At 38.3% G+C, this 23,749-nt stretch overlaps 1 protein-coding gene across 2 annotated transcripts in view; it reads right to left on the reverse strand.

Annotated features, from left to right (window-relative positions):
- The window catches only part of plekhf2 (pleckstrin homology domain containing, family F (with FYVE domain) member 2), an 81,844-nt gene that overhangs the window by 22,684 nt on the left and 35,411 nt on the right, over positions 1 to 23,749 (reverse strand). The window contains exon 1 of one of the 2 annotated variants that reach the window (XM_023291089.3): positions 5,218 to 5,376. The exons of the other annotated variant lie outside the window; for it this stretch is intronic. The gene's annotated coding sequence lies outside the window, so the exon portion shown is untranslated. Of the gene's footprint in view, positions 1 to 5,217; positions 5,377 to 23,749 lie in introns of those variants that run through there. 2 annotated transcript variants of the gene reach the window in all.

The following is a 23,749-nucleotide window of genomic DNA, read 5'->3' on the forward strand; positions in this document are numbered from 1 at the left end:
AACTAATTACAACATATAACGCAAAAATCTGAAAAGAATTCTGGCATCATGTTTCTGAGCAGAAACAGCACACAGCAGACAAACTACAGTGACAGAAGTATAAAATGCATTTCTGAGGCCATATTAAAATGGAGAAGAGAAACTGTGACTTAGTATGAAACATTTACACACCTGTAAGTGTTGAGTAATGGTAAGTGTGGGTAGATATGAAAATGAGAACTGTAGATACTGAAAGGAGATTCTGACTCTACATACTATTCTCCTTACTGAGTCTCACACTGTAATTTTACTGGCATATTTGCTTAGTAGAGGTGATTTGGCAATGCGGCTTATGCAAAAATGTGATGGTTTTAAAATCAAAGTAACAGTCCAAGCATTCAGCTGCATGGTTCAGTAGCTTGCAAAAAGGACATTACTGGCAAGATTTGTAAGATGACAATAATATGCAGCCCACAAACATGTTTAACAACAGTAGGACAAAGGTTGTGGATTATAACACAAACATTATTAAAAACATACAGAGCTTGATGTGGAAACAGTCCCTGCTGTTTTAAATTTTTGGCTGCAATGGACGGAATAGTCAATGTGAACTCTCACAGGCATGGGTGGATGACACAATTTCTGTCACGTTTGCTGACCAGAATGAATGAATAAATAATTTTGGTGGGTTTTAATGCCAGTTAGCTTGAAATCCTTTATTCCGACAACAAAGGTGTAATATGATCAAGCACCATGCAGGGCTGAAAATTGGCACCAGAACCAATTTGTTTTTGTTACACCAGACGAATGCCATGTTTTACAAAGCCCTTCTGAAAAAAAATAATCCCCAAACCTTAAATGTGAAACAATGCTGTCTGCTCAGAAACAAAACTGTGTAAACCGCACATTATAGGCTACACATATTTCTACAGTTAAATACTGTTGCCCACATATTTCTTTTTTGGGGCAAATGCTAAAAATCTGTGTATTTCTTAGAGCTACAAACAATATAAAGACATGCACCACCTTCAAAGGCTTCATCATTATGAATATTTGAAAAAATAAGTTCTATTTGACTACACTACATATGGATTGTCAGAACCAGATGCTGCGCTGACATCAATCTTAACAATCAATTTAAGCACAAACAAGGTAGAAACAGAAAGTTTACCTGTTAATTCATCTGCTCTATTTGGGTTGACAAAACATCAGCCTAATACATGCAGACAGCTTCTAGTTAGCATTACCTACACAGCATGGAGAGACTGAATAAAGTAGAATCTGTCTTTCATCTGTGTTTCATCTCACAGCCAGAAATAATGGCTGACCTCAGATCAGTGCATAGTGTTTTTTCAGTCTGCCTCTCATCTAAAGGTGAATATCATATACTTCTTAATTTACAGTAACATCTGTCTGCATGTTTCAACAACTGGATTTTCCCCACTAGAGCTAGTATTCCCTGCACACACTTAACATTTACAACAGGTGCAACGAGCATTTACTAAAAGACACAAATGCAAAGAATGATCACCAGATGAATATAAAAATGAATACTGCATCATTTGTTCACAATTTTTTTTCTATATAACCATAGCAACATGCCATATAACATTCCCAAAGACTACATAGATACTGACAAGTCAAAGGCGAGCCACAAGAACAATGCAAACAAAAAAGCTCTATTCCAAAACTAAGCTCAGCACATGGCAATTTTTAATAATGTCAAATATTATCTAACCTTAAAAATCACTTCAGGCAATACACTAGTTTAAAAACAAGACCTTTCATAAATAAAAATAAGATTTTTTAAAAATTTTATAGCTTTAAAATGACCTTTTATTACTTCTTAAGGACCGTTCATTTCTGCTAAAAGAAACCACTCCAAAAGTCCTTTAATGGGCGAAAATATGGAAGAAACCTCAGGAAGAGCAACAGACGAGGGACAGACTTCACTCTAATTTAGCTATCTGTTTTGAAGGAGCAAACTTCCTGTATACACTAAGCCTGCATCTGGACACAAAGACAGGCTGCTTTTCAGTTGTGATCTCAAAACCAAGGTCCATGCCAATTTTTGTGTACCATCACACCCCAAATATTGATCCAGATTTATGGATCACTACACACCTACTCCCTCTTTCCCTAAACCAAAGTCAAGAGCAATAATGGCATGATCTCTCTGAGAAAAACTGTGAAATAAATGAACAAAAGGCAAGTTATTCATTTCACCCTCATTAAAATTAAGGACAAGTACCAGTGTTAGTAGAATCTTAATGGTACTCATCCCCATAAGGATCAAACCAAGTACAGTCTATTCACAGATAATCAGGTTGTCTACCTGTGAACTGCTTGACGTGTCAGAGAGGAAATAACCTGCTCTCCTTATGCATGTAATCTGTATCCATTTATAAACTGCTGGATTATGCACTAGGTGTGGGATTACACAGGAAGCCACACCAGATTTCCCGTGCTTGCAGAATGAATGGGAGGAGAGGTGGTGTTTAGGTGTTCTTGGCCTGTCAGGTAGTGAATTTTACTCTGCCTCGCCCTCATCAGCTCTGGCAGAACTAGTTGAACCATGCTAAGACACAAAGAGGAAGAAGACACACTCACTGAATGACTTGAAAGCAGGAAACTCACAGTCCTTTCCAAATGCTGAGGCTGCTGATCAATTACGAAGAATGGCTAATTACCTGCTTAAAGAAGTGTGTTAGAAATTACTAGCTGCTTCAGCTGATCAGAGGCTGGAAATGGAAATGACAGTTTGTTCCCCTGAGAGACAGTAATCCCTGTTACTCCTTCATTTACATCTGACTAAGCTGAGGGTAACTTCCCGCCCAGCCGCCCACTTTCAGGCTTCTAAGGAAGTACATCGTGAAAATACCCCAGAGACACATGACATTCTAGAAACTTGGCAACTTTCTCTGTTAGAGCCGTGAGTTTAGGTGTAAAAGCACTATTGGCTGACAAGCTGGGTTTGGCAACATTCAAAATTTTTCAGTTACCCATTCCTGTGTTTTGCAACTATGGCATCAGTTTTCTACACTTTACAGATTCTGATCACATTTGTAGCATCTCTACTTTCAAAAGACAAACTTCTTTTGAGTCCAGCACAACAGTAAAACAATAAGAAATTTAGATAACTTGTCATATTGGTCATTAATCAATCACAAATTAATCAATCATCTGTGGGTGTGATCACTTCCACTGTGAGGATTTGCTGTTTTTTTTTCTTTGCTTTATATCACTGTAAACTAAATATGTTAAAGTTTCTGGATTGTTGGATGGATAAATAAAGAGTATTTTTTATAATTATATGACATCCTAATAAATAAATAAAAATTAATAACACATGCCTAGTGGGATTAAGACAACTTGTCTGGATTTAAAAATATTTGGGTTAGACAGATGTATTAAGCTTGTGGTATTTCAGTCTCATTCAACACAAAGGTTACAAGTTTGATGCGAATTAGGGGCGAAGTATCCTGTTGAAGAGTCTCTGCACTAGACTCTGAAAGCTTCAACACTAACACCTGAAAAACTGATTTTAACATAAACTAGGATCACAACCAGGTGCAGTAGTTGTGCTACAAGACCTGCCATGTTGGACATAATCTAATTACTGCTGCTACACACAGTTCTAAAACTTCATGAGACATCTGATAAAAACACTGTTCATACCAAGATGTTATCTCACCATTTCCTTCAGCTTTGTCTTCCTGTAGAGCTCTTCAGATGAACAGTGCAACAGACTTTTTTTTAAGGTTATAAAACATGAACAACCGAATTAATTATTATGCTTTTACATGAACCGACACCCACCACGAAAGATTGTCATTCACATCTGTCAAAAGGCTATAGATAGGTTTATCAAACTGGGTCACCATGAGATATATCACTAAGCCCCATTCTAAGTATGTGAATCTCAGTATGTAACCTGCTCTTCACACTTTCTCCTCCGATCAGAAATCTGATAATCATTGCTGTATGATAACTGTATTTGTTTCAGAACACAATATTAGATGTAATTAAACGCCAACTACTACTTTGTAATATCACTGATTACTTTGGATTGGCTGAAATTACACATCTGAAGATGTGAAAATGGTCTCTAGTAAATTGTAATGAACATTCTTCACCATTTTTTAAGACCAAACCTGCAATCTGTTAATTGGTAAAATCATCAGGTTAATTGACAATGAAAATAATTTTAAAAAATTTGCAGCCCTACAAAAGCAGAAATGGCAAATGGCTGTTTTGGAATATCCAACATAGGCTCAGTCTCAAACAACAGTGCGAAAGGTTAGGAATTCCTTTCCTGCACTAAGAGGCATGTTACTGGATGTAAACGGTTAATAAGCTTAATACAACTGGGGCGGACTACATGTGAATAACCCTTGACTGTACACGCACAAATGCCACCCTATTAAGGGAAGCCTACTGAAAATAACACAGGATTTAGAGCAACCTGACTCAGACAAAGGCAAGAAATCACAAACTTCCCCTTCTGTGGTAGAAAAAGTTTCACCATCAGTCAGGATCACACATTCACTTCCACAAGAGTTGTAATAACAGAGTCTGGACTTCTCACTGATTATATGTTACCTGTGCAGCGAGGTACAGGTGGTTTGAGGAAACCCAGACAATTTTTAAACTTTACACTACTTGGAAAGTACCTGTTATTAATCATACATCAAGTTAATGTTACATAAGCTGAGGTACATTTGATTAATGGTGCGTTTCCAGTATGTCCTGACCTGCCATAAATAAATAAACCACAATGACTTTATCCCATTGGCTTAGTGCAGCCAATGCAAGCGAGGCACGTAGTCACCTTGACTTTCTTCTCCTTTTATAATACCACTTCTTACCCATGATACGACTCAAAGTTTCTATGACTTTTCAAGTTATCGCACAAGTTTGGCAAACTGGTGTCAGTTGGCAGCATTAGCCAGCTAGCTCAGAAGTTAGCTTTCCAAACACCACTCATTTGTTGCTACTTGTGCCGACGCTAAATCAACTCTAGTTGTTCCCCTTGACCCACACAACCAGTCGTCTGTTTTTTCTCTCGATTTTGGGAAAGTCAAAGTGGAGCTTTCGTTGCGCTAAGTCAACCAGCTATCGCCTGTTAGCATGAATGGGAAAAAGTAGCACCAACCCACGGAGCAAGCTTTAGCTAGTCTTAGCAAAGAGTGACAGAACATCAACAGAGACAACTTTTAAATCCAGGCAACTACCTACCCGACGGTAGCTCTGGTTGTCCGGTAACTTTTGCAGTGATTTGGAGCTCAGTTGTATTCCAAATAATGTGATTTAAGCAGTGCCACCCTTTCCGAAACTGGCCGCTGTGTCGGCAGACAGCGACAAGCAGCTGGAAACTCTGCCGCTGCCCCGAAAATAAAACAACAACATGGCAGCGCCGCGCTGCGTTCAGGGCACCGCTGGACAGTCGGCAAATATACAACCAACTGTGGAGTATGGTCAGCAAGTAGCTGCGCAACTACTTCAAACAGTAGCGAGATGTAAGAAATTACATCTACTAAAGTATTGTACAATTCTTATGCACTTGTTCTTTAATGAGAATTTATATTAAAAAGTACTTTATATTTTCCACATCACTACATTTTAGATTAAGCCAGTGGTTCCCATACTTTTTGCTTTTGACACCACAAAAATGCATTGTCTAGTTGAGGCCCTATTGTTGTATTTCATAGAATATTAGCTGTTTTCAGTTCAACAAAAGAGCAGTCTCTTCTCCAAACTTTTGATCATGAGTGATTAAGGTCCAGGGAGGTGAAACTCACAAAATTGAGAACAGATTAGTGTTTCTATTTTTTTTCCAGTCCCATTATATTTGTCAAAATGCCTCAGCTTTATCTTGTGAGTCTTTACTCTAGCTACAAGTATGTAATTAAAACAACCTCCCTATCAAGCAGCTACAACTCTAAAAATTGAGATATGTGGTTTATTTTTAGTTTAAACGGTATTACACTAATTCTGCATGATATACCTTTGACCTTAGTGAAAGAGTGAATAATGCTTTTTAGCTATCATATCAACTTTCAGTAAACTGTACTCCTTTTATTCCTAGACAAATGTCTGATGGCGCCAAGATTTACCAAACTTCTGATTTTACTTCAAATGGTGAGCTAGGACTGAAATCATACAAAGTTTCTCTCATCTCTTTGCCACCGTGGTGCTCAAATGTTGTCAAACAGGAACATATATTACTTACTCAAGTACATGAGTACATCTTCAATGCTAGAGATCACCAACAAACAAGCTTCAGCAAGTGAGGATTCTCCTTCACTTCAGTGCCATTCAGTTTCACAAAGAAGCAGTTGAATTGATTATCCCCGTGTGCATGAAGGCAGCATGAGCAGGGCCAGAAGTTGTGTTGTTGGGAGGAGACCTGCTTCTGGTTCAGAGTAGTTAACAGGACAGGACATACTGCGGCTTACCAGGCAAAAATGTAATGTCATCCAAGCTCTAAAAAAAAATCTAATGCAGTGTGCCCTTTCATTTTATATATTTTTACACAAGTTTTTGAGAAGTTCACAATGGCATATGCAAACTTGATCTTAGTTTTTCTCCTTGAAGTAAAGAAACATGGATTTTGTGTAGGATAAAGTTCAAGGAGATGAGGCAAGGGTAACAAGAAAGAAAAATGAATGAAATAGGTATTACAGAGGGGAAATACTCAGTTGCAGATCTGAGTTTCACAGTTGAAAATGATGGAGAAGATTGTGAAGCTTTCTACGAGGAAACCAGAAAACTATTTTTAAAAAAATGTTAATAGGTAAAAATCAAGAAACCTGAAATGCTGAAAGTTCTTTTTTTTATGTTCTATGTTTTTTAGAGCAAGTCTTCAGGTCTTGTAGGGCCATCAGCCATGGTTTAAAATGTTTCAGGCAAAATGTAGAAAGGCCAGATCATTTTGTAGAATGGTTTCCAACTCACTGAGACAATGAATAAAAGGAGCACAAACTTAAAAGACAGTAAAAGGAATTTGAAAGAATACAATAAAATACAAACAAGCTATGATGGAATTAAGCAGAAAAAATAGAAGGATGTAAATTACAGTAAAGACATGAAAGTGTGAGAAGACCTCAAGGCTTGTGAGAGTTTGTGGATATGTGTACGTACATAAAAACTAAACTCTACTGAGATTCAAGATGGTTGCAATATGTGTTTGGACAAAAATACAAACTGTCCCAGATTACTTGCGAAGAGTTTAAGAGGATCAGGATGCTCGTTGATCACACTTACCTCCTGAGTCCAATTATAGATCTACAGTGAGTCAAAGTAATTACTCACTGAAACCATGACAGATCCTAATGCTGCACTTAGACACTGGATGACACAAGAATAGGTCACAGCGATTATAGTAACACTAATCACCTCCCTTAGAAAAAGTGACCTAAATGGCCTGTTTTTAGCTTAAATTATTCATTTTGAGATAATGAAAGGAAAAACATCCACTAAAAAGAATCCTTCAAACATTTAAACCCCATCTAAGGTCATTCAGTAATTAAAACTGGTGCAAATCATGTATTCTAATAATCCTGCTAAAACAATCTAGTCACTCAATAATAATAAAATAGATTCCTACTGTAACTAGATGTATTGTTTGCTTTCTATTAAAGATTTACAACATCACAATCGAGCACTGTTCCATTGTCATCCAAGACTGGATTTCTAAGCAGGCAGGGTGGTTAACTACTCAAGGATCCACAGACTCTAAAGCTGCTTTTCCTCTACTTAACGATCCTTAACCTGGAGCTTCCAGATACACGAACCTTATGGGAACTTGCAGGGGAAAGGTGATCAGTTTGGTTTTGTTTTTCTGCTCTGTTTCACCAGCAAGAGATCAAACGTCTCTCTTGACATCCTCCTTTTATTCATTACACATCAACCTTTTCCTCCCTTTCAGTTGAATCTTTTTCATGTCTCACACTTCTCTATCGCTCAGTTTCCATCTGAATGTGATGCAAACCAAACAGAATTTTGAGAACACTGGGAAAATGCAAATGCATGTTTCTGCATGCTACTGTTCATACTGCATGCTACAAGATAAAGTGAGAAGTGCAAAGCTATGAATGTCCCCCTGGAAATAGTCTCTCTTAAAATATGTATCTGTGACATTTAATTCATCACAAGTTGTTTAGAGAGCTTTAAATCCATACATCCTTACAGCATACATTAATATCCCTCTTACACCAGCCTGTTTCTAATGAATAATGCATATTTCCTTATGCAGCAACTTTATTGTGAGTAATAACTGCTGATGGTGAACCAGAGTCTGATTCTGCATGGAAAAGGGCAATAATCTGCTGTTGCAAATGCAGCCAGGGTTCATGTGCTTAGCCTTACACATTGTCTTATGAATTACAACCATTCCTGAGGTATATGTTGATCCCATGGACGACTTTCTGGCTGTTGAACACTTCCCACGTCCTCCTTTGACGGACATTTTGAGGAGCTGCAATGCAGCCTCAGACTGCAGAAGTTACATATGCACTCAGCATAGCAATGGGAAAGGATGAGCTTTTGCTAAAGCTTTCAACCATAACTGATTAGATTTTTTAGTGTTATGTAGCATGTGATGGGTGCAGACTCAAAACCAGTCACTCTTGAAGTGTGAAATTTAGAATTTTCTAATAACTTACAAAGCCAGAGAACATTTTACAACCCCTCAGTTTTCTTGTTTTCCACAATTTAAACAATTTAACGTCTCACTCCTCTTTAAATTCTTTGATTTTTGACAAGGTCAGACAACACGCTACAGCTAAACTGAACCTGACCCTGGATCCTTTGAACCACATCTGAAGGCTCCTACTTTGGAGTCAATGCAGGTAATTTATGGGTGCAATGCATGCTACCATAGATCCCATCCAAGGAGCCAATAGCAGGGCTTTGATGTTGGAGCTGATGGGGCAGTGAAGGGGCAAAATGGCATCGATTGCAATGACAACAAAGAGAAAAAAACATGTAGCTTAATTATTCTGATTGAAAGAAAAAACTAATAAATTTAATTGAAATGAAAAGAATAACTAAGCGGGGGGGACATCAAATAGAGGAAAAAATAGGATGTAAAAGATTATATTCTAATTAGAATGCTCTCTAAAACTCCCTTCATTCTTGTGTAAAACTTTGTCACAAATAACGGTCTGAATATAGGCTGTATGAAGGATTTGTTGACCCATTTGGACAACAAACTGATTAATTCTCACTTAACTTGGAAAAACTGGACATAGTTTCAGAGCCCAAAGCACTGTGATTCTCTTTCTCCAACATCTGGAACATTGTTGTCTTACCATTTTCAAAAGACCAGAAACGAGAATGTCATGTAGTGTTTGCATGATCATCTCATGTTGGTCTTAGCCTTTTTGAAATAACCTCCTTTTACTTTTTAAAAATTTTTCTTGTGAATCCTCCTTCTTTCATTCAACGATGCACTCATCTCTAGCTTTATCGAGTATCATCTGAAACGCTCTGCAGTTATTGTAAATAATTGCATGGTAAAATAAGTTTGCTTTTGACAGATTCACTCCTGAATGTGATTTATTCTGTCACCCTGTTGTGTCAGATAAGAGTCAAAAGGTTGGTTCTTTGATATGCACAGAAACAAAATTTCCATTCCATAATTATTTGACATTTCTTTCAAGTGAAAGGAGGAAGGATCTCATTTTCTTTAAAAAAAAAAAAATAAAAAATTAGCTGCTCGGTAAAGATCAAGAAGGCATGCTAGCCATACGTGGGATGCAGATTTAATTGGGGGCAGGATGGCCTGGTGAATGTGAAAAGCGTTTGCTGTAGCGGAGAGGTTACAGGTTCAACCTCGTCTGCAGCTGGTGTCCATCAGCAGCTCTGTGACTCTGACCAAGGCACCGACTCAAACCTGCGCACCCTGATGTGAGCTCCATGTCATCTAAATGTAAATTAAATTCCAATGAACTGCTTAAATTAATGGAAAATCAGTCACTTAATTTTCTAAAACTAGTTTATGGCCATGTCTCATCTGCGACATGTGAGCTCTCTGGTGATGAAAATGGAGTTTCTTTTACAGCAGCCCCAGTGCAACCCTAATGACCTGCTGATAATATGGATCATGACTCTGAAAATGGAAAGTTTTCGAGTTTATTACAATTTTTCAGAAACATTAGCACTGTTGAAAAAATAATTGCATACTTATATGTAATTAAATTAGATTTTTATTGCTTGATTCAGTAGAATAAGGATAACTGAGCCATAGAGCCTCTAGCTGGTGTGCCTATTTAAACACATGAATCCATGAGCCTTTAAACCAATAACTGATAGAGGGAGTGGTTAGATAAAGGAATGATTCCATGGATGATTTTTCTGTAGAACAAACATTCAACAGTCAATATACCACCATGTATATCATAACTAAGAAGAATAAAGAAAAAATATAAAGTCATCTAAAATAAAATATGCATCCACTAAGACGAAGACGACGTCTTGTAACATAAATAAATACAGGATGAAAAAATATAAAGAAAATTTGGATAAAAGACACACAATTTAAATAATCTCACATAGTAAGTTCAATACCTTACAATATTATATTACATTATACTATAAAGAAAAACCCAACAATTTCCTTTGAGGAAGCACTTTGGTGACAGTTGAAAGAAGAGCGTCCTTTTTTAACAGGAGGAAGTCTTCGGCAGAACCGGGGTCAGAGAGGACAGCTGTCTGCCTCAACCAACTAGGGTGAGGGTAAAGGGGAGGGAGGTAAATATAGCAGACGCACACCTGTTAATGGAAGTGGGTTATTTTAAAATTGTCTTACAAAGATGTTTCATTAACTGAAACGTGGTCATCACCAGGTCTGATGTTTATTTTAACATATTGTTTTTTGTTTTTTTTTTTAAGTTTCTTGAATTGGAATTACATTATAGTATAAGAACAGTTGAAGCAGTCATCTTTAGTTGGACACCTTTATCAGAGTGGTCTGTCTTTTCAATTGTGTCTGCAGTAATGAAAATACATACATAAAAAATATATTCTTTCCATTGAAAGATTTGATATATATTATCAATCCAGCCCCCTATAGATGTTATGTCTGGCTTTTCAGCTGTGACACAGTATTTCAAATACTGTAAGTATTTTGTTATAGTATTTGTAGATACTGAATATAAAGGCACATGAAGAATTCTTTAAAAGCAATATTTAGGTATGTGATCTGACAAGTCAAATTTACCATCAATAGAGATAAGGTTTTTGAGAGATGGAAAGCAAAACAAATTCCTCTTTGGAAAAGATTTATTTCATATACAGTATTCAGATACTGTCAATACAGAAAAATAATTACAGTCATGAACCAAAGTTTATATATATACCTGCAAATACCATGTATACCATGGCTGTCTTGAGCTTCCAATGACTTAAATAAACATGGGACAACACTGAAAATCTTAAGTCAGTTTGAATGTGGACCCTTGACTCGCAAGACAAAAGTCAACACTTGAAAAGAAAAAAAGGCTAGTACATATGCAGTCTGCTTGTATATGAAAAATCTGAATAATAAACAAGAACAATTGCTAAATAGCTGCAGCTCCCATGAGTCTGAAAGTGTAGCTGCACATGAATGTCATTTGAGCATGTGAATATCAGTGTGACATAAACACCAAAACATGCTGCAATACCTCCGACTTCTGAGACATCAACATCTTTTTGTGAATTCCTTTTGCTGTCTGATTGTTGTAGTTTGATCTCAGGTGTCTGCATTTTATTTCAGGAGTCAGATTTATTTGCTGAAAAGTAAATTAATGTACCGGTATAGTCTGCTGAAGATGCAAATTTTTCTAGCTGAATGAAGACAAGGTGTGTAAAAGATAATCCTTCATTCATCATATACTTTACCCTTCATAGAGATAACACAGGCAAAGATACGCAGTGGGATTTTTAACAGCCTTAAAGGGGAAATCAAAGCGTGTTAAGATGTGCGATGGTTCACTGCACTGTGACAGCTGACTGATTTTTCGCTTTTCCCCTCTGTGCCATCCACCTGCCCCTATTTGCCTTCAATCCAGTTGTGTTCGGTTTCACAGCTCCTCACAGAAAAGAAGTGTGAGACTGTGGCTTTGCCTGGTTCAGAACACTTAGTGTGGCAGGCCGTACACGTATGCAAGCTAAAAATATAGAATGGGAGCTGCAGCTGTTGGATTTATTGCCAAATCTTTGTTAAGATGACAACATGCTCATTGTTTGAAAATTTGAATCAGTCAGTATCATTCAGCTCCAGTTGTGGATTTGTCTGTGCAATTGTCTGATTCATAACATTTCTTTATGGAGCTTTAAAGCTTCTTTATTTTTAATTATATTGTCTTTTCTTGTCTTTAAATATTTAGCACTATTGTTCTTATTTTAATAAGTTTGTCATGGCTTTCTAAATAATTTACTTTTACTACTGTGAGGTGAACCTGGACAGGCAGGGTGACGGCAGTAAATAGTAATTTTAAAAAAAAAAAAAATGCTTGTTTTTTTTTTATCATCACACTAATATGTCACTCAGTGCATTTGTGTATAATGACTGTAACCTGCGAGAGTGTGTTTGAGGTAAGTAGGTGGTTTCAACCTCACTGTCAAGCATTTAGTTTCTGAGAGACTCCTGCAGAGGATCCTTATAGACGATGCATCGGCTCCTGGCAGGAGGTGTCTCTCCACTTCCTCTGTCATTGCTGGAAACAAACACTGTGTGATTACGGTGACACACAGTCTGTTTCCATCAATTCCCTGAACACCACAGACTGATCTGGACATGATCCCGTCAATCACATCCAGAGTGTTTTCAGATGACAGAAATGTCCTCTGAGGGATAAGACTGGTGTAATTCTATGCTTTGTTTTTCCCAGTGAATGTCATAAAAAGACACAAGCCAACAATGTGTCCATGTCTCAATACTATGACTTTGCTGCAGAATCTGTGGCTCTCAGCCCCAAGCATCTTTAAAGATGTCTTTAACGATGAAGACCTCTTTAAGAGACAGTTGACCTTTAACAAACATCAAAAGAACAGGAGTGTTTGTCTGGGACTATTTTTAACGACTGGTTAATCCATATTTACTGCTTGATTGTTCTTGGTCGGTCACTGAGTACAACAAACGTAACAGGCCTCTGGGTAATACAAGGTATAACTAAAAAGTTCACAATCTGAATCCATGAAATGCAAAAACTGTACCTGCTCTGTGTTAGTACTCCATCCCCTTCAAAGAAGTCTTTGTGTTCAGTGAGGCTCTGCTCCCAGCACTCCTTCCACTCTTGGAACGCTCTCTGGAAGTCCTGTTTGAGCATCATCTGCAATACACGCTCTATCTCCACCACTATGTCAAAACAGCGACATTTCAACTTCACTCTCAATTCGAAGATGAGGAAAAAGTCCGATTTGGGGGCCAAGTCTGGCAAGAGGGGAGTGGCAATGGAACTGGTGAGGGAAAAACACTTGCTGTGGGCTAGTGCATGCTGGTATATTGGAACATGGCACGGTTCTGATCATTTGCAGCGAGGTGTTTTCCCTCAGATGCCTCAAGACATTACAATAGAACTTTGCACTGACAGTCCGATCCTTGAAGGATGAATTCATGGTGCCCCGCCGCATGAATATCAAAGACAATGTTGAGTATCCTCTTTGTGCACATCTGACCTGACGTGCCTTCTTCTTTTTCTTCTGCAAAGACTGCTGTTTGATCTCTAGGCTGTAGCCATAGACCCAACTCACATCACTCTTGATGATCCTTGATATGAAGGTTGGGTCATCTGCTGACAGAGATCCTTTCTGACTTGGACACAGTGCTGCTTCTGCAAGTCCATGATGAAATCCCATGCAATACAGAACAAAATGTTGACCACATAATGTCCTGAGCCACCTGTTGCATGCACATGACCATTTCTTTCATGTGCATTTGGAACATAACTGGAGCTTATTGATCACATCGAGCAGGTCTGAGAAGTTAGTTTGTTTTGTGTGCTTTTCTGTGCAGCACATAATAACCAAGACACCACTCACAGCCACATATTGTCTCTGAATCTTTAGGGCTCTCATTGCACATTTCTGCTGTTGAAGAAAACATCAGGTGTTTTTCTCAGAAGTTGGTGAGGACTAATTAGACTTAGAGTAATCAGGTGGATACAAACTTAACTCCATTTGCATGATCATGTGTCTGCTGGACGTGCTAATAAGCACTTCTTTGCTATCAGGCTGGAAGCAATGATGGTGATAATTTGTGGTTTGTCTTTTATATAGCTTATTGTGGAGTTAGGAGAACAAACTAAAAATGTATGTAAATTATAGCCAGGCATTTTCAGATGATTGGTGGCTATCTCATTTTAGAGCAATATTCCTCACAGAAACCTGAATTTGAGTTCAATGTTGTGCTGGCAGACACACTGTGACCTTCGATCTTCCCTCTTCCTCCTTCACAGCTGACTGTTGCTGCTCCTCTTCTCTGTGCTCTACTTTTGTTTCTGTCATCCAGGTTGTCAAACAGGGGAACCAGAGCTGACTCGGTCTGTGCAGACAAATGATGTATCAGTGTAGCTGTCAGTCAGCCTTGTTTGACTGATGGGTGCAAAGCCATGTGTGCTGCTGACGGAGGAAAACAGGCGTCCATTGTTTATTTCTGTGGCAGCTGAATTGTGCAGACTGTGCTTCCTCAGAAAAAAACAAAAACATGTCACCACATGTCATTATTGTATTTGGCATATTAGAATCACTGCCACTTGGATGCAGGACTTTCTCCTATATTACTTCTGTTATACTGAAAATGAATGAAAGGGGGAAATCCCAAAAGAGAACAATGAAACAAACAAGCTTTTTTTATGTGTCAAATGATGCAAACCCTAGTTTTTGTAATTTTCTGAAGGAAATGCAAAAATATTGGTGACTTCGGACAAACCTGTCTGCTGAGATGAATGTGATGTTGGAATTTTTCCCCATCTTTCCTTTATCTCATTATCCCAGAAAATCTGGTCAAGAAAGGAAAAGAGACAGAACCAGCTGCAGACACCTTACAAGAAATCAATTTTCTACTACATGTCAAAACAGAGGTGTCCTCTTGCTTTTACATACTGTTGGTCTAGGACATTTAGTTCAAGATATAGAAAATGTTTAATTTACTGGGGGAAAAAAAAGCTTATTTGTGTCTTGGCCTGGAAGTGCTAACAGAGCCACAGACATTGTAAGGAGGAGCGTAACCATCTCAAGAATCCCAAATAGAAATCTATAGGAGAATTCCATAAAGGCAAAGGCTGCAGTTGTATGACACATGTTCTTCCCCTCCTCCCTAAAAGCCAACTGTCTGCTTTATAACAGCTGAACTGGGAAACATTCAGTCAATCATGTTGTAGCACTGACTGAAGTGAAGTTTGGGTAAAGTCACTAAACTCTTGAAGCAAATTTTCATTGGATTTAACGGGTGATTCCATATAATTTGTACATCCCAGTGACTGCTGAACTGATGCCTCTCTCCAGATCCACTGAGCAATGGTCCTGGTCTTATTAGGCAGAAATAATTGCCTGAGGGTGTTGGGGAGATGGCTACTGAGTGGTGAGACTTGCCTCTCAGGACTTTGACTGAGCTCAGCATTAATCCACATAATAATCCAAGGACAGCAGTAAAGGTCAGTGATTTAATGGGGAGATATTTCTTGACATTAGAGTTTCAATTTTGGCCTCTTAGTTTAACTGGATGGCTAGTCAACAGCTTGTGTTGGTCCGTCTCCTTTTTGAGCATAACAGAACTCCAGATTTCAAATCCAGTGCCGTAAAGACATGTCTAAGTAGAAGTGTAGAAGAACTTGACTAGTCCACACATAACTTTGACCTAGCCTGTCAAACACTGCTAAGGTGAACTGGAAAACAGATTGTGAACCAGATGTCACCCAACATTAGTGTTTAATCTTACTAATGAAAGCAACTAAAGGATATTCACATTATTGACTAAGGTGTTGAATATTTTCTACTAATTCATAATTTAGTGAAATATCAAATAAGCAAAAAACTACTATCACAGCATCTGAAAGCTTAAGAAGATATCATCACAAGTCCAATCAGCAGTTCGAAATTCAAAAATATAGGCTTATATAATGGGAATCTGGGCATTAATTGATTATCAAAAATGCTCTCTCATCTAATATATCAAGCAGCTGCTTCATTTCTGATGTTCCTACGTCTGCAGAGGAAGTCTCCACAGCCAGGTTTCAATATCTAGTGGAAAGCCAGAAACCAGAAACGTGGAAGCTGTTTAACAGCACATTTATGGCCATCGTGTTGCAATCTGGGAGGTTTAAATTTTGAGTTTGCACACATTTGCAGACACTAAGAGGAACATGGTGAAAAAGGGAATTTATTATTTTAAAAAAAAGTCACAGACTGGTGAAGGAGGCTGAGGGATGGCTGACAATAGAGTGTCAGTAAGTTCGAATCACTTTAAGCAGAAATACTCAGCTGAATCTCTGGAGAAGACACTAAAGCTGCTGTAGCACTACAAAGGGAGGGGAACAATCTGGCACCGGAGTGGAGAACAGCCTAGGATTCTATGGTGGGGTTGATGAGAGACACACACACACACACACACACACACACACACACACACACACACACACACACACACACACACACACACACACACACACACACACACACACACACAAACACACTGTATACCGCACTTTAGAATCTCTACCTCATTTTTTATGACATATTGATTATTTTTTCAATTTTTCGATTGTTTTTGAGAGAATTGTAATTCATATAATGTCTTTTTGTTACTGTAAAGCCTTGAGAACAGTCACTTTGCATTTTACTGCATATATTGTATAAGCACTTGACAAATAAAAAGTCTTGGCTCTTGAAATCTTGAAGGAGCTGAAAGAAACGCAGGTAGGCCTCTTCTGCTGCCAAGCTACACCTTTTGCTACACAGCAGACCAAAAATGGGAGAACAAAAAAAGGAAAGAGGAGCAACGGAAAGCAAACCAAACACAAAACCAAATCTAGCCAAAAACACACAACATAAAAGCAATCAAATCTTCTCATATACTTTATGTATAAAAAAGTTGCAGTATCACTATGTAAAATTACTCTTGAAAAGTCATGCATTCAAAATTCAGCTTCACTAAAACTATATAAATTTGGCCGTCAAAATATACTTAAAGTGATCAAAGTAAAACTGCTAATTTTGCAGAATGGCCATTTTCCAACTTTGTTTCAGATTTTAAAAATTCCTTTTAAACATATTTGCATCATATGTCCATCCATCCATTATCTATATGCCGCTCAATCCTCACTAGGGTCACAGGGGCACTAGAGCCTGTCCCAGCCAACTTAGGGTGAAGACAGGGGACACCCTGGACAGGTTGCCAGTTTTTCACAGGGCTACACAGTGAGACAAACAATCACACTCACATTCATAATCACCTACAGACCTAACTTAGAATCACCAATTAACTGTGGAAGGAAGCCGGAGTACCCAGAGAAAACCCATACATGTGAATCATATGTGCACAAGTAGAAAAGAAAAAGTCAAAGGTCAGTTTGTTGTTTTGGCAGAACAAGTTACAATTTGTTCCTTCTGATTAGTGACATTATGTAATTTCCAGTATGTGCAGCTTTACTGTCATTTCAGTGGGTCTACTAAGTCATGTCGTGGCACAAACCTGTTTGTGTCCTTTAATCTACAATCTACAAGCATTTTTAAATCAGCTGTTTATAGATTTTATGCGTAAAATCAAAGTACCTATTGTCTATAGTTAGTGAGTTCCTTTGAACTGTACTGGAATAAAAGAGAAAAAGTGTCATAAATTGAAAATACTCAAGTACAATTTTAAAATACCTAAAACTTGCACTCAAATATATCACTTGAGTAAATGTACTGAGCTATGCTCCACTAGTGACTATAACAACCCAGTGTCCATATACTTCTGGCTCTGCTGTGTGATCTCATGTTTTAGCTCAGCTCGCTGTCATCATCTGCGTGAAGGTTTTTCTTGGTCTTAAAACAGTGTTACATAAATTTAAATCAGAGCATACAGACAGTTGTTGAGGCCCAGCTGTGTCTCTTGTAATGATCTTACAGTGGCAGCTGATTCGACCTCTCCCACAACCCACTTCTCTCCTCCTCCTCCTCCTCCACCCCCACCTCCCCCCGTCCTGCTCACTCGGACACGCAAGTCCAAACATAGATGACATCATGCGTCGCACGCTCAAACGTGACTCAGAGCGGCCGGCCGAGCCAGCGGGCCGTGAAGCTCAGCTGACTGCAAGCACTCCCATCTGTCGCCTGAAATCCACAACATCAGCCCCCAGCCGAGCTTCATCAGCGCTCCAGAGATTTGACCAGCAGGGGGGTGGGGGAGATACGGCTGACCTGGGAGTAAGCTACGGGAGGAGGGAGGGAGTCAGGGGTATATGAAGGGGGGAGGAAGTGGAGAGGGCTTGTCTTTCCCCACAGACAAGCGAGCACATCATAGTCACACTGAATTAATCCAACTGTTGGTGGTGGCGTGCTGGCTGCAGCCGTGGGATTGGGTGCCCTTGCCTTGTGAGCTGCTGTGTCATCCCCCTCCACCACTTCACTCCACAGTAATGATCTCCATCTCTCTCGCTGTATACTGTATTATTTCCCCCCCTGGCTTCCTCTCCTCAGTCGTTGTTCTACTTCTGTGCAGCTGTGTGAAAAGAAATGCAGCTCTTGAACCTGCAAACTGACCGACCTCGTGCCTCTTCTTGGTGTTGGTCTCTTCTGAGCATAAACAAAAAGTATAGAAATGAAGCAAATCTTCCCACTTGATTCATTTAAGTAAACCTCTTCCACAGCACAGCATACGTGTAGTATATAAAGCTGCATTTTTTCTGCTCAGGAGCTCTGCCCTGTATTTCAGAAATCTGTTTCATTGTGGAGGATGCCAACGCCTCCTTCATGAAGTCCATGAGTCCTTCATGTAACACGGCCGCAAAAATGAATATGTCGAAGGCCTAATGGATGGGCATTTAATTTGTCCAAATAGCATGCAGGGAACTTGACTTTGTATCCCCTTACAGACCTACAATTATCTTTTTTTGTTTGTTTTTTACACCATAACTATGGCATTTCCCTCAGCTTAACCATATCATAGCTGTCATGTGCAGATATTCAGATATTTTTTTTTAACTGTGGCAACTAACAAGGCATTGAAATAATGTATTCTGAATATTCCAAAAAACATTAATCCACTGAACACAAAGTGTGGCAAAAAGAAAGAAAATAAGGTGTGATCACCCTTCTTGTCACTAAAGGCAGTTCTGGAGGATCCTGGTTGTATACTTGGAGTTGTTCAGATGCCTCCCTAATGGCACTGTGTCATTAATAACTATCTACATATCTTAAGTGCATAAAACATTCACAACTCTCCAATGACTGGTTTCTTTAACTTGCACAAATGTTTTGTCATGAAAATTCAGAAAGTAGCATAAACCTTACAACTGAGTACATACACTAGAAAACACAATTTACTACTGCTAAATAAAACTTCTGGAGGTAGGAAACCAGGTGAATCTCATGCCAGTGACAGCCGCTGTCTGTAAGAAATATACATGGGCGACACACAGCAGTTTGCAATGTCAAGATGTGGCAAAACTTATGCAGAAATTGCTATAAAAAAAAGAGGGAGTTTGGCAGAGAATTCAAATGCAAAAATGTGTCAGTCGCTAGAGTCTACAGAGGAAACTGGACATGAGTAAGCTTTGGAAAATAAACATATAGTAAGTAAACAAACCATTTTATCATTCCCATGAATATCATTAGCAAATCTTAATGAGGATGACTAGCAGCATCTTAATACTAAGATTAAGAGAGCCTTTGCATATTACAAACTATATCATTTTATCTGCCAACTCAGTCCAACTTAGTCACACCAGCTGTCACAGCCACATCATGTTCATACTCAGCTCAGCAGCTTTTAAGCAAGTCCTTGCCATTAGGCTTCTTGCTTTTCCTCTACCGTGTTTCTGAGAAAAGTAAAGTTCAGTAACAGTGAAGACAACGCTGAGCAAGTAGAAGAAAGATCCAATCTTGTTCTCTTCAGTAACATCTGACATCACATTTGTGATCAATGATTCCTACAAGTTTCAATTTACTTGATTTTATGTGCATTTGAAACACGTGCTTTAGAAACTATGAATTTGGTAGCACTTTGGAGAAAAAAAAAGAATTTCAGAAAACTGTTTGAATGTTTGAGTAGAAAAGTTAGGAGTTCTCAAAAATGAGGACGTTTGCACAATTACTAAAGTCCCTTTCTGGAAAGTGATTTAGCCCCTAAAAACTCATCTCTATGCATCAAAATGACATATTTGCGAGTTTGTACCCTGAATATAATGCCTTATAATAGTGTATATGTAACTCTACACCATTGCTTCCTCTGGAATGTGCAGATCTAGTCCCCGCCTTTTTCTCTACTCAACCTCTGCAAGTTGCAATATTGGAGTACTTCAGCCACACATGTTCACATGTTAGAATCAGATTCTGAAGAAGAACAATGAGACGGAAAGCCCCTTCTTAAGACTGGTTCCTTAGGTTTGTTACGTATGAAACCCCAAAAACCAGAAGCTGTACTTTTGAGATGGTCATTGGTACACTGAGGCTCTGTTTTAAGATGGAAATACGCCCTTCTGGTCATGATTGCTTAATTTGTCTTCTATCACATAAAGAAACATAATTTGGACATGTTCACAATGAAAAAAAAAACTTGGCTAATCATTAACTGCTAACAGTCCACAATGCAAGCATAATTTCCAATAACAAGAAAAGGATTTTGGCCTGGTGATCAGAATTGGCTTCCTGTTGTCAATCCATTCATCTCCCATAGTTTTGCTTATATGTAACAAAATGAACGCCGAAGGACAGAAAGGGAAGTTCTATTCTATAGATTTTATTTGCCAAAATTTTCAGGTCAGGATTAAATGGTCAAAGTCAGTTTTAGAAATGTGCTTGAAAACTTGTTCAGAAACTCAAACAGACTCAGTGATTGTCTCTTTCCATGACCGTGGAAGAAAGGGCTCTGGATGAATAATGAACACACTGCATGGTTGGATATGACACATTCATCTTGGATAGCAGTGGTGCTGAAATCCCAAATCTGTGCTGCACTGTAAATTAATTCCCACAACGTGACGCCTGAAGAATAAATCCATCTTAATGGTCTTTTAACCGTATGGATTAATTCTCCTGAGCATTACATTTAATTTCACATTTATGTTTTATCTCTCTATATACAGAAGCTCATGTTTCTACATGTGAGGCTCAGCATGCATGTTTAAACAATGTATAAACACCTCAGAACGTCAAACGCACTCTAACATTCTGGTGGTGCTTGAGAAAAATTTAATGGATCTCCAAAAGTCATGAGTGCACATTTCCTGGAAACTATGGCTGTGTAATGTTATGAGGCAACCCATCATGCAGTTATTGGAATATTCCCATCTGCACCCAGGCGGTCGACACATCAAAGCTGCCAACCATATCATGTTGGCATAGGCTAGAGCCTAACTCAGCCTATCACAGCTTACATAGGGCAAAAGGTGGTGTACCAACAGGACAGCTCATCATTCCATCCCAGAGTTAACAGAGCGACAAACAAGCATGCGGGTTCACATTAGCACCAATCAATTTATTATCTATGCAACCTTCCCCCCATAGTCTTTGGTGCATGTAAGGGGAACTGCTTGGCTGTATGTTTAGCAGCTTTCTGGAATTGTGTCAGTTTTGTCGCTGTTTTCGAACTGATACCTGCAGCGCTGCCATTTACAGAGTTTCACATCCCTTTTTGGTCCCGAAACACTGAGACACACAAACTGAGAGTTGAATGTTCTGCTGCAGGGACAAACTGCCAGCATGACACCCACAGAGAGAGAACTTCATTTCAGCCTTAGCGAGTTCTTCACTGTAATACAACCATGGTATTCTTTGCTTGTTCTATTTCCCTGAGTCACACTTTAAGCTCAAAGGAGCAGAAACAAAGTGAACTATGCTGGCACTGCTCACATAGTCATTTTACTAACACCTGACTGCTTCCACAACTGAAATAATAATAATAATAATAATAATAATAATAATAATAATAATAATAATAATAATAATAATAATAATAATAATAATAATAATAATAATAATAATAATAATAAATCAAGAAACACCCGTGGCTTATGAAACATCGTGACAATAGTTTTTAACATTTTTAAATGCAAATTAGATTTACCCTTAGATCCAACACACAAATTTACTGCTAATTTCACTGGTTCACATATTGGAGCAAATATCTTTTTTTCTTGTTTAGAGTTAAATTCTATTTGAAAATGTTACTTGATGGGATGATCTTCTAAGTGTATTACACGTTGTAAATTTGATGAAAATGCAAGAGATTTCAAAGAAATGTGCCATTTCTTATTGACCAAAGTCATTTCATGTCACCTTTGTTGCATTTGTTAGCAGTTTGCATTGACAGCTTTATTTTTTTTTTCTTGGTGATTTGTCTTTCAAATTTCACAGATACGAGGAGCAACTCTGTGCAAAGTGCAGCTGAGACATCATGACTGGGGTATAGAACCAGTCATATTGTGCCCCAGCAGTCAAGCCAGTAAGATGAGAAAACTATACAGCTCTGAACAAATCCACTAAAGAGTTAATCAAAGGTTATGCATTATGTAATTGTAATTCCCATGTGACACCTATGTTTAAATTTGCTGTCATGATCCAGTGAGTTCTGTGGATAAAGTGTGGAAAAGAGTTCTGCAGGTTAAACCCAAGAAAAGAAAAATGCAGATAAAACATTTCAATACAATACAATTAAAGAAAATCAGGCCAACAAAAGCACAGTCAACAAATAAAACCCAAACAATAAACAATTATGAAATTAAGATAAAAAAAGAGGTGTGACTGTTAGAAATATGAAAAGTACCATAGACCAAAGTAAAAACAAAAAAATATTTGAATAGAAAGCGATTTGCTGATTTTACAAGTCACAGATCCTCAAGCTTATGAGTTGATGGGCCCTGACTGGAACAATAAAAATGTTGTTTCCAATACTTTGTTGACCCATCCATCCACCTGGACCTCCTTTCTTTGCTGACATTGTAGCTCCGGAACTACAACAATTGACTTCTTCCTTTCCTGCCATTGTAATTATTATGGCTGCAGTCAGCTGAAGGTGAACATGTGTGGCTTTGCTACATTTGTGAAGATGATTCATGCTGTCTCGGCTCAAGGATGGTTATATAAGGTTGAGGAACTCACCATGATTTCAGTCATAGGTTTTCGGAAGAGCAATTTTGAAGCTCAATGCGGTGGTTTCGGTAATCTTGGAAGCACCTGACTCCATCTAACTCCCAGCTAATCTAAATATGAGCAAAGACATAGAGTGGGAGTTGAGCTCAGGTGAGCCATGCCAACATTTTTTGTGCCATAGACTGTCCTGTGATTGTAACAACCTGTCATTCAAAGCTAGAATGGCCTTAATTAACTTCACAACTTTAAGCCCTGATACAATCTAGATGAGTGGGTTATCTAAAAACTTACCCACTATATAGTTGTCATGAAAAGGGAAATTATAGACACCAAAACTGTTTTTTGTACCAGTCTGTAAACATGTTTATTTCATTTTAACATTGGTGTCTATAGGGATTAAATCACTTTTGGACCAAGCCTCAAGTGGCTATTTGAGGAACTGCAGTTTTTAATACTTTTGTATTGGCTTCATTTTTCAGTGCTGGAGGTTCCT

This window comes from Amphiprion ocellaris, chromosome 9 (genome assembly GCF_022539595.1).
Source record: "Amphiprion ocellaris isolate individual 3 ecotype Okinawa chromosome 9, ASM2253959v1, whole genome shotgun sequence".
Lineage (NCBI taxonomy): Eukaryota > Metazoa > Chordata > Actinopteri > Pomacentridae > Amphiprion > Amphiprion ocellaris.